This window comes from Chinchilla lanigera, unplaced genomic scaffold, assembly GCF_000276665.1.
Source record: "Chinchilla lanigera isolate Chin_1 unplaced genomic scaffold, ChiLan1.0 scaffold00010, whole genome shotgun sequence".
In the NCBI taxonomy this organism is placed as follows: Eukaryota; Metazoa; Chordata; class Mammalia; order Rodentia; family Chinchillidae; genus Chinchilla; species Chinchilla lanigera.
This window is the reverse complement of record NW_004955411.1, coordinates 27,491,989-27,509,027: the sequence shown is the minus strand read 5'-3', so window position 1 is coordinate 27,509,027 and position 17,039 is coordinate 27,491,989. Positions and strand designations below refer to the sequence as shown.

Sequence of the window (17,039 nt, the reverse complement as noted above, 5' to 3'; positions counted from 1 at the left end):
AGATTCATTCAGAATGCTTAAAGATATAAACCCTGATCTCTTCTCAATTTTTCAAAGACTTCAATCTCAGAAATGATGCTACTGTTTTGAATCTCAATACATGCATTAATCCCTTTTCAAGAAACTAAGCTTAATCCCTTGTGCTATTTTCTTTCCCTCCAATTTCCATATGAATAAAAGTTCATTTGCTTTTTCAAGTAAAATGAATATGAATTCTACTCTGTTGCACCTGCTCAAGTGACCAACCACTTTAGAGGCTGATGGTAAAAAATAAAATGTTTATAAGTCATAACAAGCCAGAGGCTCGGGGACTTCGAGGGCTGCGTTAAATGGACCCTCACATTGTGTTTGACAAATCAATGCCAGGTTCACTACCTATGCAAGAGGGCCACATTGACAGGGCTGGTAGTGATGAAGCAGACGCCATCTGCTTGGCACGCTTTAGAATAAAAGCGTGTGTTTCCTCTTCTCATTCACACAATTAGTGGGCTGTGAAATGAATTCCAAAATGAATAGGAACCCTGTAGATTATAGCGCTTGCCACAACATGATATGAAATGAGCACACATAGTAGCTTTTATACAAATGGATGTTAAGGAGTTTTAGCACAAGAAATTGAATACAACTTGAAAGCACAATGCTATGACAGGACATAATAATAATACTATTTTATAGTTCATAAATTTTGAAGAATATAACTCAGATTCTCAGCCTTTATTTTCCTCCTTCCTTCCTTCCTCTCTCCTTCCCTCCGTCCCTCCCTCCCTCTCTCTCTCTCTTTCTTTCTTTCTTTTTGCCGGGAATCAAACTCACATCCTCATACTTGCCAGGCAGGTGCTGTGCTGCTGAGCTATATCCTCAGCCCTCATAACCTTATTTAATAAATGATCAACTGAGTAATTTGCCAAACCCAGTTGAATGCACAGTGAAAACAAATGTAATGAAATGGATATAAGCATATATCATAAGCCCGAGGATTGCACTAATGCTTGTCTGCGGTTTGAGTTAATGTTTAAAGAACATATTTCATATATCACACAGTTACAAATGTTACCAAAACATAAAAGACTGAATACTGTTTTCAAAATGGAATGATTTTTAAAGTTCGTTACTGTTAACAAGCATATAGATAAATGAATTCTTTCAGACATCACTAAAGAGAAGAGAAAGGGAAGTTTCACAATGTCATTCCAAGAGTTTTAAAATTATCCATGTTTTGTCTGACCCAATGTTCCTCTTTCTGGAATTACCCTGGGAAAAACATATGAAAATGAAGACTATGTATATTAGTTATTTTTAAAAATCCATTTAAGAAATTAAAATCACATGATGAAACACAAAGCAATAAATTAGAAATTGTTAACAAAAATATTGGGCATTAAATACTTTACTCCTGAACCACCAATGGATCAAAGAAGAAATTAAGACAGAAAAAAATATTTAAAGCAAATGAAAAATAGAGATGCAACATGTACATCTATGGAATACAGCAAAGGAGTACTAAGAGGAAAGTCTACAGCAACAAACACCTATATCAAAGAAAAAAACATTTCAAACAACATATTGCTATGCCTCCAGAAAGTAGAAAAGTGAGAATAAACCAACCCAAAGCTAGCAGAAGGAAAGCAATACTAAGTACTTAAAATGATGCAACAGATCAATAACATCAAGAGCATTTAAACTTTGTTAGACTATGAAAAAATGGAGAAAACTGAAATATAATCATATGAAAAGGAAAGTACATTACAGTTGATACCATAGAAATGTAAATCATCAGAAACTATTATGAAAAACTATATTCCAACAAATTTGACAACCTAGAAGAAATACCTAATTTTTGGGACACATATATTTTAACTATATTGAATTATAATGAAATAGATACTGAAATGACAGTAATGAATAACAATATTGAATCAGTGGCAACACAGTCTCCCATTAAAGAAAAGCCCAAAACCAAATGTCTTCACTCCTGAATTCTACCAGACATTTAAAGGAGGAAAAGATATTCTTCCTAACTCATTCCAGGTGTCCTGATACCAAAATCAGACAAGGATAAAATAGTAAAAGGGTCAATATACTTGATGAACATAGATGCAAAAATCTTCAACAAAATGCTAGTAAAAATAATTCAATAACTACTAAACATGATAAATTGGAATGAGGCATAGGGATATAAGGATGGTTGAACACATGCAAATCAATAAACATAATTCAACATATCCACAGAATAAAGGGCAAAACTCGCATAATCGTTTCAATAGATGTAGAAAAGGCATCTGGGAAAATTCAACATCCTTTCTTGATAAAAAATGCTGAATGATTTAGGTAGAGGTGCAACATACTACAGAATAGTAAAGGTCATTTATAACAACCAGCATTTCACAGTACACTCAGTGGGGAAAGCTAAATATTCAATTCTATGATCTGCAACAAGATGAAGGTGCTCAGGAACCACTTTAATTCAACATAGTACTGGCAGTCCTAGCCCCAGAAGTCACTCTGGAGACAGAAATAAAGAGAACCCAAATCAAAAAGGAAAAAATTATAAGTGTCTACATAATGTTACATGTAGAAAACTTCAAAAACACCAGCCCCCCCCCCCAAAGTTTCAGAATTAAAAATAAATTCAGCAAAGTGCAGGACATAAAATTGACATATAAATAAATAGCATTACTATATAGCAATAGTTACATTATCTGACAAAAGAAATCAAGAAAGCAATCTCAAAGTAAATGGCTACAGAAATAATATAAAATGTCTAAAAACACATTCAAATAACAGAGTAAAGATTTTTACTACATAACTATAAAACATTGATGGAAGAAATTGAAGAGGATAGGACACCCAGTGTTTCTGGATTGGAAATTGATATTGTTAAAATTCCCATATTACCTAAAATGATCTACAAATTCAAGGAAATGCCTATGAAAATACCAATGACCTTATTCAGAGAATTAGCAAAAACAGTGGTGAAATTAGCATGAAATGACAAATATTGAATGGTCAAAATAATATTAAGCCAGAAAAGCAGTAGGTATTATACTACCTTACTTCAGAATATAGTACAAAGATGTAATGATCAAAATAGCATAATATTAGCATAAAATGAATATATAGGTAAATAGAGCAGAATAAAGAGCCTAGAAATAAACCAAAACATCTGCAGAAAATAGATTTTTTACATATTTTCTGAGAATATTTAATGAAGAAATGAAAGTCTTTTCAATAACATTGCTGGCAAACTTGGATGTATACATGCAAAATGAAAGCAGACCACTATCACATACCAGTTACAAAATTATTAGTGGATTAAGAACTGAAATGTATGACTTGAAGTATGAAACTCTTGAAAGAAAACATAGTGAAAAATCTCAAGGACATTCAGATAGGCAACATCTTTTTGAAAAAGATCCCAAAGCACAGGTAACAAAGGCAAAAAAATAAACAAATGGTATTACATAAAACTAAACAACTTTTTGCACATGAAAGGAAACATGACCTACAGAATTAGCAAAAACATTTACAAACTGTACCACTGACAAGGGCTTAATATGCAAAAAAATAAGGAACTCAAGAAACTCAACAGGTAAACAAAATGAACAAAAAATAAATGATACGATTAAAAATTTGCAATAAACTTAAATAGATATTTTTCCAAAGAAGGCATATAAATAATAAGACACATATGAAAAGCTGCTCAACATTACCAATCATCAAGGAAATGTGAGTGAAAACTAGAATGAGATAGCACCTTACCCCAGTAGTAATGGCTGCTATTAAAAAGACTAGAGATAACAAGTGATGGTGAAAACATATTGGAAAGGGAACCCTTGTACACTGTTGATGGCGATATACACTAGTATAGCCACTATAGAAAATATCATGGAGTTGCCTCAAAATATTAACACTAAAACTGCAATATCATCCAGCAAAGTCACTCATGATTATTTATCCACAGGAAATGAAATCATGATGTCAAAGAGACAGCTAAACTCTTTGTGTTTTTTTGCAGCACTGTTCACAATGCTCAAGAAGCAGAAACCACGTAAATGTACATTAATCATGAATAGATTAAAAATGTGCATATATACAGTGGAATACTACTCAACTATAAAAGGAATGAAATACTGTCATTGACAACAACATGGATGAAACCATGGATCATTATGTCAAGTGAAATTAGGAAGACACAGAAAGACAAGTCCTGTATAATCTCACTAGTACATAGAATGTAAAAAATTTGGTCACATGGAAGTCAAGAGTGGAGTTCTGCTTGCTAGAGACTGTCTACAAAAGAAGGGAGCAAAAAGGAAAGTTTGATCAGTGGGTACTAAGGTATAATCAGAAGTTCTGTTGCTCTCGCACAAGAGGGTGACTTATGTAACAGTAATATACTGCATGATTCACAAGGCTAGAAATAATTTTATGCATTTTCCCCATAAAAAAATTGTAAATCTTTGAGGAGAGAGATATGCCTAACCTGGTTTAAACATTGCATAATGTGCCGTGTACTGAAAAAATAAAACAGAGTTTCCCTTAAACATGTACAATTTTTGTTTACATAAAAATCTATCAGTTTAAAATAAATTTAATTTTTTTCAAATATGAATTCTTATATAGTTTATGAGCAAATTACTTCCTGAATTTATACTTCACAGTCTGTTGACTTGTGATAAAATGGTGAATAGGGCTTCGGAAGTCATTCAGAGATTTTTTTTGTCTGAGGTGATTTTTTGTTCTGCTTTTAGAGTAGTTGTTTATGTGATATTATGTAGTAGTTTCCCATTTGCTCTTCATATCATTTCAGATTTACCCTTTGCTCTTCTCTACAAAGCTGTACATGTTTAATCTTCCTACTTTAAAAAGTTTAGAGAAAACTTTAATGTTTCATGATGTTTTCTTATTTTCACAGTCATATATGTACTTGGAAATTTTCTATTATTAATATGAATCACTAACGCTCAGTTTTTACTGTGTGTGCAGCAGTCTCCTTAAATTATTTCCTTTAATTCCATAATCATAGAGTTGGGAATCCACCATATTTGTATCAAATAGGAAAATAAAGCAGAGATTGGTCACACAGCTAGCTCAAGACAATATCATGTAGAGATAGAGCTGGATTTCAATGCAGACTTGTCCAGAGTCTATGCCTTTCTGTCTAAGTTTCTTGCTCATCAGTCCACAATAATCAATAAAATCAGTGACTTTGAAGATAGAAGGCATGAGAAATATCAATAAGTATTTGAATGTATCAATCTATATGATTTTTGATAAGCAGTAAATATTCATACCATAAAATGTACTGAAAAGAACAGTTAGAATTGTGCAGAAGTATCATATACAAATTTATAAAAAAGAAATGCATCAATATATACCATTAGCCTGCATGTTAGATTGGCTACAAAGTCAGTAATGCTAACCAGGAGTAAGTTCACTAAAGAAGTATATTTCTGAACTGTAACAGGGAACAACACTTAAAGAAACTTAGAAACAGAAAAGAATTCATCTCTCAGGTATTGGATTAACTATGGTGATTGATTCGTTAGATTTCCTGTCAATATGAAGCCTTCTTCTAAGCAACAGCACATGGATAGTATACCTACAAAACATATCTTTGTATATCACACATTATTAAATGAAAGTATTCGGTTCAAAGAAAGTTAAAATGAAACAAACAGCTTAAATTACCAAGTCCATTTGGGAAAGCTCAAATCATGGACTTATATTCCCAGTCACTGACTTTGAGGAAGGCACCAAATCACCTTCAGAAGTTCCTACTGTCACTGACTGTTACCAATTATTAATAAAACTTGAGCATGACAAACATAGAAAAATGACCTAAAAATGATTATATAAAATCTAAGAACTGAATTAAATAAAACAATGCCTAGAGAAAGATCATTTTGAAAATAAAGTAAAATATGACATAGATAAAAAAGAAACATACAAATTAGATTGCAGGAAGTTAGAGCAGAATGTAAGCCTAAGGAGTCCTGACTCCGGTAGGGTACAAAGACTACTGAAGAAGTATAAAATTCTAAAATGAGGAGCTCTAATCCCTAACTCATCACAGTTCAACAGTTCCCAAAGCCCCCCCTTCGTCATTCTAGTCTTCCTCTATCGGATTGCTCATCAGGAGATTTTCAAAGGGCAAAAGGCCTCCAACGTCTTTCAAATTTAAGTTTAAAATCTGGGGATTTTACTCTTCCTCTCAAACCTAGCAATTTAGCTGCTTTTGATAAGGCTTCACTCTCTCATAGTGAGTAAAGTTCTTTGCTTTGACTCTTGATAAAAACAGAAGGAAAGAAAAGAGGATGAAACAGAGGAGGAGACACAGGTAAAAATCACATACTATTGTTATTTTCAATTATACTGAATGCTTGTTCTGAGCCTTACAACTCTCATTTTATTAAATTTGTACAAAGACCACATGTTTTAAAACTATGTTCAACATATATTACTGTTTCATTTGAGGGAGTCATAAACTAAAGCTAAGAAATGTTAGAGCAATTCTCCTAAAGTCAGGAAAAGGTGGCAGAAACAAGAAACCCTAACTCTTAAAACCACTATCCGAATCATCAAATCTACTACCACTCATAGGCCATGTTCCTGTACTAAGAAATTAGTCAAAGAAGGGAAGCTAAGAAGCAGTCCTCTATTGTGAACCACTTTGATGAATACCAAACAACTGGGGCTCCCATCTAGTCTGTCTCTAAGCTTCAAAGTAAAATTTTAGTTTCCCAAACAAGGTTTTTAAAGGAAATTTCTTTATACCTCATAGTTACTTTGAAGAATGCTTCAGGACTGAATACAACAGTAATGTAACAAATTACATTAATGCTGAACATGGAAACAGTTTGATTACTAAAAGCCATGTGAGCTGGCTACACAGATAAATCTATAGTCACTTACATCCTAAATTACAAAACAAAACGTAAGTTGGTGTGGGAGATATCAGTAAGATATGACACTTTGCTCAATTTTCTCTCAAGTATAACTATTCATATAAATATATATGTGTATATTTATATATGTGTATACGTGCGTATGTGTGTAAAAAGATATATACATATCTCATATATTTGGAAGCTACACTAGCTTTATTCACCCTGGAGTTGTATTCCCGAAGGAAGTGCAGATGAAATAGTTGAGACACTGCTAACTAAGACAGAGATCAAGGGCAGAACCTGCATGGTCCATTGCTCGTTCATACATCTTCCAAAAGGAATGGCAGACACCTTGAGAGATTCCCTCAGACAAGGTTAGAGGTGGAGCTTTGTTTTCCTTCCCAAAATAAGTTTTGTAAACTTCAGAAAATGTCTGTCAACCACAAACATGTTTTGCGAACCCGTACAATTGTATAGTCTAACTCCCCACATTTCAGTAGAAATGTAGTGATCTTTTTAAATGGGCAGCTTGAAAAAAATCATGAGGGGCACCTGCAAATATATTGAAATAGGAATGAATCTTCATAACTAATCACTGGGCTGTTCTTCTACCTAATCTCATTACTCTCTGTAATGGAATGTGTAATAGATGCAGGAGGGAGAGTGGCAAATATAATTTCTACGGCTAAACTATTGCCACTGAAGTTGGTGTGCCACCCAGTTCAATTTCATTTATCCCAAGTAGGCCCCTGACTGATGAGTCTTTAATATATTGAAAGATAAACAAAATATGTGTATGCTTACATTTTCTCATGCTTTGAAAATGTCTACTACATACTTCATATAATGACAACTAAGAAACTATAGACGCTCTCAAATTTTCTAAATAATTAACATGATTTGCTATTTTATTTTGTATGCATAATTAAAACATCTTCCAACACATAAAAATAATAATAATGGATGCTTTAAATCTTTAAAATATTTATATGTATGTACTTAGAGTTCATTTATAAAAGAATATAAAACCAAGCTATAATTACCAAGCATATCTAGGTTAAATGTATTATATTATTTCTGATTTTGATTGCTGTCATAATAAATATTTTTGTAAAGTACTAGGAAAGATGCTATAGGAGTCTCAAGACAATTAAAACATATCCTGTATTTGCATAAAGCATGAAAAATGGAAATAAAAACTTTGGCCTATATGCAAACAGAAAGAGGAACACTGGTATATAAAATTTCTCAAATATACTCAAGATTCCTCTTTCCAAATGTCAGTCCATGAAAAATATGTATTTTTTCTGATGGAGAGACATTCTTTTGGAATGTTCTGTTCTACAGGTCCCATAGATTTTGGGTACCTTCATTAAATTTTTCTGGGAAAAATTTAGAATCTAGCTTTTTTCCATTTTCTTTTTCAAGTTTGCCATGCAGGGCTATATTTATAATAATATATCATGCTTTGTTTATGACAGAAATTATGCATATTACAAATATCAGTCTGGGCTACAAAGTCACCCAGTGTTTATATCTTAGTATGTCTTTAAAATAATCAGTCTCAATAATGATTGTTACATATGTCCATAGCATGATTATAGTGATGGTTTCATGGCCATACACATATATGAAATTATCACATGTTAAAAGTTTCATATGGATCATTTATAGAATATAAATTTCTCTCCAATTCAGCTATTAAGATTATCAGAAATTGCACATTTTCTGTGATGATGGTTCTTAGATTTAATTTTACACTAGTTATATCTAGAAACTTTCTAGGTAGGCCTCCCTGATCTATGTCTTCTTTATTTCTTACACATTCCACTTTTAATAAAACTGCTTAGATTTTTCTCATCTTTTTATCTCCTTTTCTAGACCACAAACATTTATCGGGTGATAACAGTATCTACTTTGTAATATCCTGTATAATATCCCAGATATTAGCTTGCATATAGTAAGTACTTAGAAACATTTTTCAGATAAATACAGGAATTCAACCAACAAGTTCATTTAAGCGGTAAGGAAAATAAGTATAAGAGAGCGCTGAATAGCAGTCACACTTTGCCATCTAGCTAGAATGTATTACCTCCCAGAGGTACACTGAACCAAATCTGCCAGCAGCTCCGACCAGGGAGAAATGTGAGTGCAGCCTCTGTCCCGTTTCTAAATGAATTTATAGTAACAGTTCTGTGAACACATTTATCTTTCCATTAAATAAGTGCAAGCAGGTCCCCTTTGAGATCTGAATGCTAGCTGGCAGGTGGCAGATCCATTCTGGGACTCCTACGTCTCAGATTTTGCTCATTTCTGAATTCCCATCTGAGATACAGTGCATAGCACAAAGAGCTGCATGGCCTAGTAAATGGAACATAAGTTTCTGAATTCTGGATCTTACAACGACTTTGCCTTTTAACTAAAACAAATAACCAAAGTTTTTTTTTTATGTGCTTTTGCCTTGTTTTCTCATTTTATAATTGAACATTTTCAAATGATGATCTATCATAGCTCTTCTTGTGGGGAGATCATTTTTAAAAGCCAGATAGAGGAGAAAAATAATTGCAAATGTTGAGTCTTTAATGATAAAATACAGACATTTAGGACAATGGGCAAAGAGGTGGATACTGGCCTTGGGAGCCCCCTGGCACACCCAGCACAAGCCTCAGGGGGACACAGAATCTTCCACCTATCTGAACAAAAAAGGAGTCGCGCAAGAAAGGCATCCCGGTGTTCACTCACTGGGCTGGCACACTGCACCCACACTCTGCCTGGCACAAAGCAAGTCGGTGGCGGCTGCTAAGTGAACTGGGTCTGATGGAGAAATGCACTCAGAACCAATCAGAGCCAATTGTCAGAAAACAACTCTCCCAGTTACACTGCAGCTGCCATTATGCACACTCTGTTGCCAGCTTTTTGTAGCACTCAGAAACAGAGTTTTTCACCAGCAGCTGCGTGGACTGAACAGACTGCATGAGACAATACATTAAAGCAGTTTGCACAGTTCCTGGCACACGGCGCACAGACAGGTGTTCGATGATGGGGGCGACGAGCACCAGGAGACTGGTAATATCTTTGAGAGGGAAAATATCCAAACCACGGAACGGGTTTAGCAAGTATAATATCTTGACCCTTGTGCACTTGCTGTCAGCCTAAATGAGGGAACAGGCCACACACTGTTCAAGAGAACAAAGCACGTTCTCAAAGGAGGAGTAGGAGAATACGATCTCACAACACAAGTGGCTCACTGTAAGACTTGGTATTGCGTGAAGCCACAATTCAGCGAGAGCTAAACATAATGCATATGAGTTACTGAAAAATTTGGAACTTAAGAAGAATGAAAGCAGGAAAACGTTATACCATCTTGTATTTATTGCTAAATAAAGGGCGATGTTAGTTAATTTCATCCCAGGAATGTGAAGCTGAATAAGCCTAACGTTATTTTCTAGTCTTAGGCTTCTTCATCTATAAAAGGAAGGAATTGAATCAGACTGACTATTACGTGTCCTATGATTTACATTTATATTGCTAGGAAATGCAGATTTTATTCTGACTTTATATTGGCTTTGTAATATAATCATAATCCTTATCTGTCTTCTTCATATAACTCTCATAGTTCATTTGCTTACTTAGCAAACTTTTGCACTGACATTTTGTGCAAATTAATAAATAAAGGAAATTGCTTTATTTCACTTGTTCTTGCCTAGGCTAACAAGACATGCAGTTCTTTGTGGTATACCTGCAGTTATTTTTGGGTGCAACTTCACCACTGTTAAACCTCTCGTTCAAATGAAAACCCTCCCCTGGCCTCCTGATAGTCTGAAAAGGAAAAGGAAAATCTTTTTTTTTTTCCCAATCCAATTTCTTAATGCTTCTGTATTTTACTTGAATTTTTTTTTTTGCTTTCTCTTAAACAGTGAGAGGGCAAATCGATCTGTATTTCATACTTTTGAACTAACCATACAGGTTCCTGTAATAAAAATTAAATAAATTAAAGGCAATTCCAGAAATTGTGTCTTGAGAGATCTTTAAATACAAGATGAATTTTTGTCTCTATTGATGTGGCATTTGGTATCTGTGATGGGTAATACAAACAAGAGTTTTAAAAGAAAACAGAGAGGGCGAGAGAGAAAGAGAGAGAGAGAGAGAAGTTCAGCCTCACATCCAAATTGGTGAGTTAGGAAGAAAATTCAAATTTAGCCATGCTCTAAAGACTGAATGAAGAACACAGTATTGGAGGACAGTGGTTGCCAGGATTCAGGTAAGAAATGATCTGAGCCGACATTAATGCAGTGAGTAACCAGTAAGTTTATATACTAGGTGATCCTATAAATGTGAATAAATACAAGGAGTGATAGAAATATGTAGTGAATGTCTTAAGTTTTAAAAATGTATTGCAGAAAGACACATTGTCATTAATTGCCTTCCAAGTACTCCCTCTCACTTTGAACACACTCCATCATTCTTGCTGTTTCTGGAGCTGTTCTGGAAATCCTCTTTTATGCTTAAAAAGTGTTTCAAAAATATGATGAATGCTGTTGCCAAGTACCATCGTACGGAAAGGCAGGATGATAAAAACATTACAGTGCATCCTCGTTCTTCTTATTCACCAGGTCTGGCACCATCAGGTCTGGCTCTGCCTAAAGTCAAAAAAAGCCCATGAAAGATAAATGTTTTGAGGAGAGTTAGGACATTGAGGCAGCCATGACAGGAAACCAAGACATAAAATAGAATTTCCAGAACTGCTTCATAACGTGACAAGAACCATGGGATGTGTGTGTGAAGCAAAAGGGGAGTCTTCTGAACAGGATTAATGGCAATGTGTCTTTTACTGTCCTAAGTTTTAATATAAACTTTCATTATGGTTTCCTATCATACCTTCTGTCTATATCTCTCTAAACCAATGATTTTGGCTCAAGCTAAAATTACAAAATCATGTTGATTTCTTGTCAGTTTATTTCAAATAACCAGTTAAATAGATCCTAACATGTGTCTGATGTTGATTATGGCAATAATATTTTTCTGTGACTCTTGTTCTGTATGCTGTTCTGATCTTGTAGTCTTTCAAGAATTTTTGCTGGATGCCATTTTCTTTAACTATACTCCAAGATAATTTTTGCAAATAGTATTATTTTACTATAAACTTTTATGGCATTGTGAGGAATGAAATTCAGCACATTGGCTTCAAATTTATAGCTGTTAAAGTTTTAGGAGAGTATTGTTTTGCATTCTATTTACTATGAAAATTTTCTATGTATTTTTTCAGACTTAAATCTTTATTTTTCCTCACTTACATCTTTAAAATGCACTGTTTTTCAAGCAGAATCCTATTTACCTTTTATTGCTGCCATTTGTAAACTCCTATACACATTTATGCACCAATTTCAAAGTGTTTATCAAATATGTAGGTAAATTCTTCACTTTTTCAGTATAAATGACTAAAGGAGAGCTGTGAAGCAGGTTAGGAAATACCAACAGGTTTTCAATTAAAAGTTCCATTTAGGTAATGTAATTATTCTTGCCTAATTAAATTTTTTTCCTACTAAGATCAGTCCATTGAGATATCTTTTCTCTTTAAAAATGTTCCATGAGGCTCTTACTAATGTACGTGCACCATGCTGTATTGATGAGATTGCTAATGAACTCTCTGGCAACAATGCACTAACCTTAATAATTTAGATCCTGTTAAATGCTGTGCGCTCCTTACTACATTTGGAACTGCTATTGATCTAGAGACTAGTCAATATCTAGCGGAAGTATTCTTTGCATTACCAGTTAGTCTCCAATGCATCCAATTATCCTGATATTTGAGCTCAGATTAATTCCTTACATTTAAAATTTGTATTTACCAATATGGCTTATATTTATTCTTTTCAATATAATGAATTAAAATTGATTTTTATCATGTTAACAGACTGTGATTCTAATCTGAAATCTGAAAGTATACAACCAAGAATACATTGGAAATTGGGACTTTTAAGTTTGAATATTTTTGTAAATACTAATACCAAATGTCTGCAAAAGTTGATAACCCACAATTAATATATAGTTTACACAAATCAAAATTGAAAAAATAAAAATTTAGACATTCCTGAAAAACAATGTATTTATAAAGATTGTATTAACATGTATTCTTTATGAGATTTTGTTCTGATTATGTGTTTAACTTCTTAGATTGGGCTTATTAATCCATAAAAATTATAACTTCTCAGAAAGATATGGAAAAGTGAACTATTTAGAGAAATGTATGGTACTTGGAGTTTGAAATTTTTAATTCTTAGTGGATGTCATAATGCCCATCTTTCTTAGCATCGTTTTCCTCATTTTTGTAATCTACTTCAAAAAGTAGTTGTAAGTATAAAGTTTGAAAGTTATATAAAACTCTTAAGTAAAATTTTCTTTCAATAAATAGGTCATAGTTATGTAACAGATCAAGAATATCAAGTAAGTTAACTCATAATATAAACTTGGGTGGGGCAGTGGTCTTTAAGAAAAAAAATAAAGTTCATGCTAGGGTGCAGCTTAGTTGTAGGGTTGTGGTTGTAGTTGTAGGTGTTTGCCTAACATGTGTCTGGCCCTGGGTTCAGTAGCCAGAAGCAGGAAAAAAATAAACCAGATTGATTTACAATCTTATTGTTGTAATGAACCTTAAACCTCTAACTTGAATTCTAATTTGAAAACTTTCAGTGTCTTCACTACTTTAACTGTTACTTATATTTATTGTTTATTATATGATATATTACATCCTTCCTTGGAAATCTATCAAGTTAACTAATTGCTTTATTGCTATGAGAAATGCTCCTGATTGTCTCCTTGGGTTTCCTGAATAACCCAATCCCCATATGAGCATTTACTTTCTCCATTGTCTTCTCTCCACTCTAAGAGCTCCACAATTTGATTCACTTCTTCAACAATATGTTATTCCATGGTTGTTCTTCTGTCTTCTATTTCTATGCTGAAAGAAACTGTCAATGAGTCTTTGGTTGACCAGTATTGCATGTCTATATCTGTTTTCATGAGAAGCCACTTTGAAGATATCAATATGTAATACAACCACCATTGTTAATTCCCTACCACTTTGTTTGTAACTCTGTATTGTCTGTATTGTGCTTGTGATATGTTGCAAAATGTTGTATGTCTGTTAATGTTATTATCCCTCCTTTTATCTTTAAAATTAAATATATATATATATGTTATTCTTTGGTTACATACAACAAATATAATTATGCATTTAGGCAATAAAACTAGGAAATTAAAAAATGATTTATACTAACTTCTTGTGAAGTAAGAGATTCTAATTTCATCTAGTTATATTGATCTACTGTTTTTTGAGAGTAGTCATTGTTTGAAAAGTTTTCCAACATCATCAGTAGTGTTATGGTTTGCGCCTAGATGTATCCCCAAAGCCTCATGCAGTCATGGGGTTTTTTCTTCAGAGGTGGCTGAATCTAGAGTGCGTGACTGATTCGTAGTACAATACTGGGATTACGATGCTGGGATAAAGAGCTGGATCAGTGCACTAAGTGGATTGTCACTGTCCTAATCCCGGTAGGCTGGGCACTATATAAGGGACAGAAAGAAGCTTGTTTCATGCACCCTGTCGTTGCTTTTGCTCTCTTCCATTGCCATGAACTTCTGCCTGTCTTGCAGCCAGTCCATTATGACTGAAACTTCTACAAACTGTGAGCTAAATAAATATTTTATCCTTTAACTTTGGGTGTCAGGTATTTTGTCTCAGTAATGAGAAAAGTAACCAAGACAAGTAGCTTCAAAAAAAGAGTGGAAAGAAAGAAAGCAAATGTTGAAAAGAGTGATGGGGATATGATTAAAGGTCAAACTGGAAACCTCACTAGTTTCTTTTGTTTTGTTTTGTTTTGGTTTGGTTTGGTTTATTTTGGTTTGGTTTTTGGTTTCTTTGTAAAGATTGTACTATAATCATTTTCTGAGATTACTAACATCTAGAATATTTGCTTGGGCAGGTCTTCAACTGTCATTCCATCCTTCGGTGAAGGATAAAACACTAGCACACAGAACTCAGAAAACTGAGAGTATGATTTATGTGTGATGGGATTAGTTATTTTGCCTCTTTAGCACTTCTCACTGCAGCAGAAACCACTCCCTCTTCCTCCATTCCCTGCCCTCTTCTCCTAGCTCCAGGTATAAGTACAGGTCTATAAGTTCATTTCAGGTCTAGTCACGACCATTGTACCAGAAATGGCCACAAGCCTTTTGGGAAGAGATAGAGGAGGGTCATCCCTTCTGGAGCTCTATTCCAGTGTTCTGTAAACCTTGATGTCATCTCTGGACCTCTGTCTGAGAAGAAGCCCTAGAGAGATGAGAGAAGATGTGAGAGGAAAGTAGCCTACTGATGAGGACTTCTTTTGAGGACCTGGATCCAACTGTATTTGAAGACACATTTTCCTGTGCTTTACAAATTAAAGACCAATATGCTTTCTTTGTACTATAAAGTAACTCTAGTGGAATTTTATGAAACTGAGACTGAAAAAATTTAAACAATATAATCTTAGCCTTCAGTTTCTCTAAGGACAATGAGATTTTTACTTGTATGTTCTCCAGAAAATATCCTAACTATTCATATTTTTAAGAAAGAAGGAGACATGTGAAAGCAGGTCATAAATAACTGTACATATGGAAATATTATAAATATAATAGTTATATTAAATTAAGTTATAAAATGTATAAGTATTAATCTTCTAATTAGTAAAAAGTATTCAGTACAGTAGGGAAATTTAGATAATTACTAACACCTACCTATAGAATAATGAAAAAGCAAAATGAGACATAGCCCAGGTGCAAAATATAGAGACTGGATGTGGGAACAGTTTGGCTGTGACCTCCCTGATCTGGGGAGCTGATTTGGAAGATGTGGTTGGGTTAACTGTGCTATCATTATAAAAGGATAATCTTCCCCAGTAGAGGAAGACTATTCTTCAGTCAAGAGTATATATGTAGTTACAATGCCCTACTAGCACCTTCAAGATCTCAAAATATATGGATCACAGGGTTTGTTTGCTTTTTTCCTGAATCAGTATTATCCTTTTTATCTCAAACTATACAAGTTTAGCGACAATAAGAATGTGAATTGAAGCAAAAACTTTCACGGTACCCTGCTGTGACTATCATGAAGAAAGCAATCATACAAGACTCCAAAACCAAATGCAAACTAACACTCTAGCCAGGGGGTTAATAGACTGACATCAAAATTGGAAATAATCCAATTAAGTAGTATTATTTAATTCTTGACATTTATACTTTTGAATTTTCTACTTGCTGAGGCAAATTACATATCACAAACCAAGACATAAAAGACTTTCATTACAACATTTTTCGTGCTGAATCTTTTGCCATTCAGAAAATTAATTCAAAGTAAACAAAAAATAGGAGATAAGGGTGATGCCACTTTACATGAGAAACAAAAACTAGCCGCGCTATAAACTTCCCCTGCATGTCCTGACAACAGAAGAGCTGCAGCCAAAGAAAGAATGAGGGTGAAATGTGGACAAGGACTCAATGTAGAGCAAGGAGGAAAAACACGTCCACAGAGAATTTGCCAACTAGAGGATGTTAGTGATGTCTTTAAAAGCATACAAAAATCCCCACCAGTAGAAACACAGTTTAAGAAAAGAGCGATAGTAAGAAGACACTATAATACAAAATATCCTGGTTTCTAGAAACAAAGAATTGTGATGATTTGATTTTAAAAGTAAGTTCAGATTGAAAGCTATTCAGAATTTGTTCACCTGTCTCTTTGAGCCTAGTTCACGTGCTAGATTTGGGGATCTCACTACAGTGAGTCCTACAGGGCATGCGCTGATACAAACTGCGTCGTGGGCACTTGAGCACATTGCGTGAAACTGGGGCAGGTACTGGATGACCCTGGGCTTCCAGTGTTCAGGGCATCAGATGCTATTTCTTCTACTCTGCATTGCTAATCCCAAGCACCTCCATTCCTCTTTTCCACCATCGTATACCCTCTAATCTCTTCCTTTTCTTTTCTCACCACTAAAATATGGTCTACTTGACACATGCCCACATTATCCTATATTCTGAGAACAACTCTGTTGAGTTAAATTCAATACTTTTTATGCTTAGGCATTTCATTGGGTTTTATGAAGCTAGCACTACAAT

At 34.1% G+C, this 17,039-nt stretch overlaps 1 protein-coding gene across 4 annotated transcripts in view; it reads right to left on the bottom strand.

The window, feature by feature from the left end:
- Positions 1 to 17,039, bottom strand: part of Grik2 (glutamate receptor, ionotropic, kainate 2) — a 663,290-nt gene that overhangs the window by 250,476 nt on the left and 395,775 nt on the right. The window lies entirely within an intron of this gene.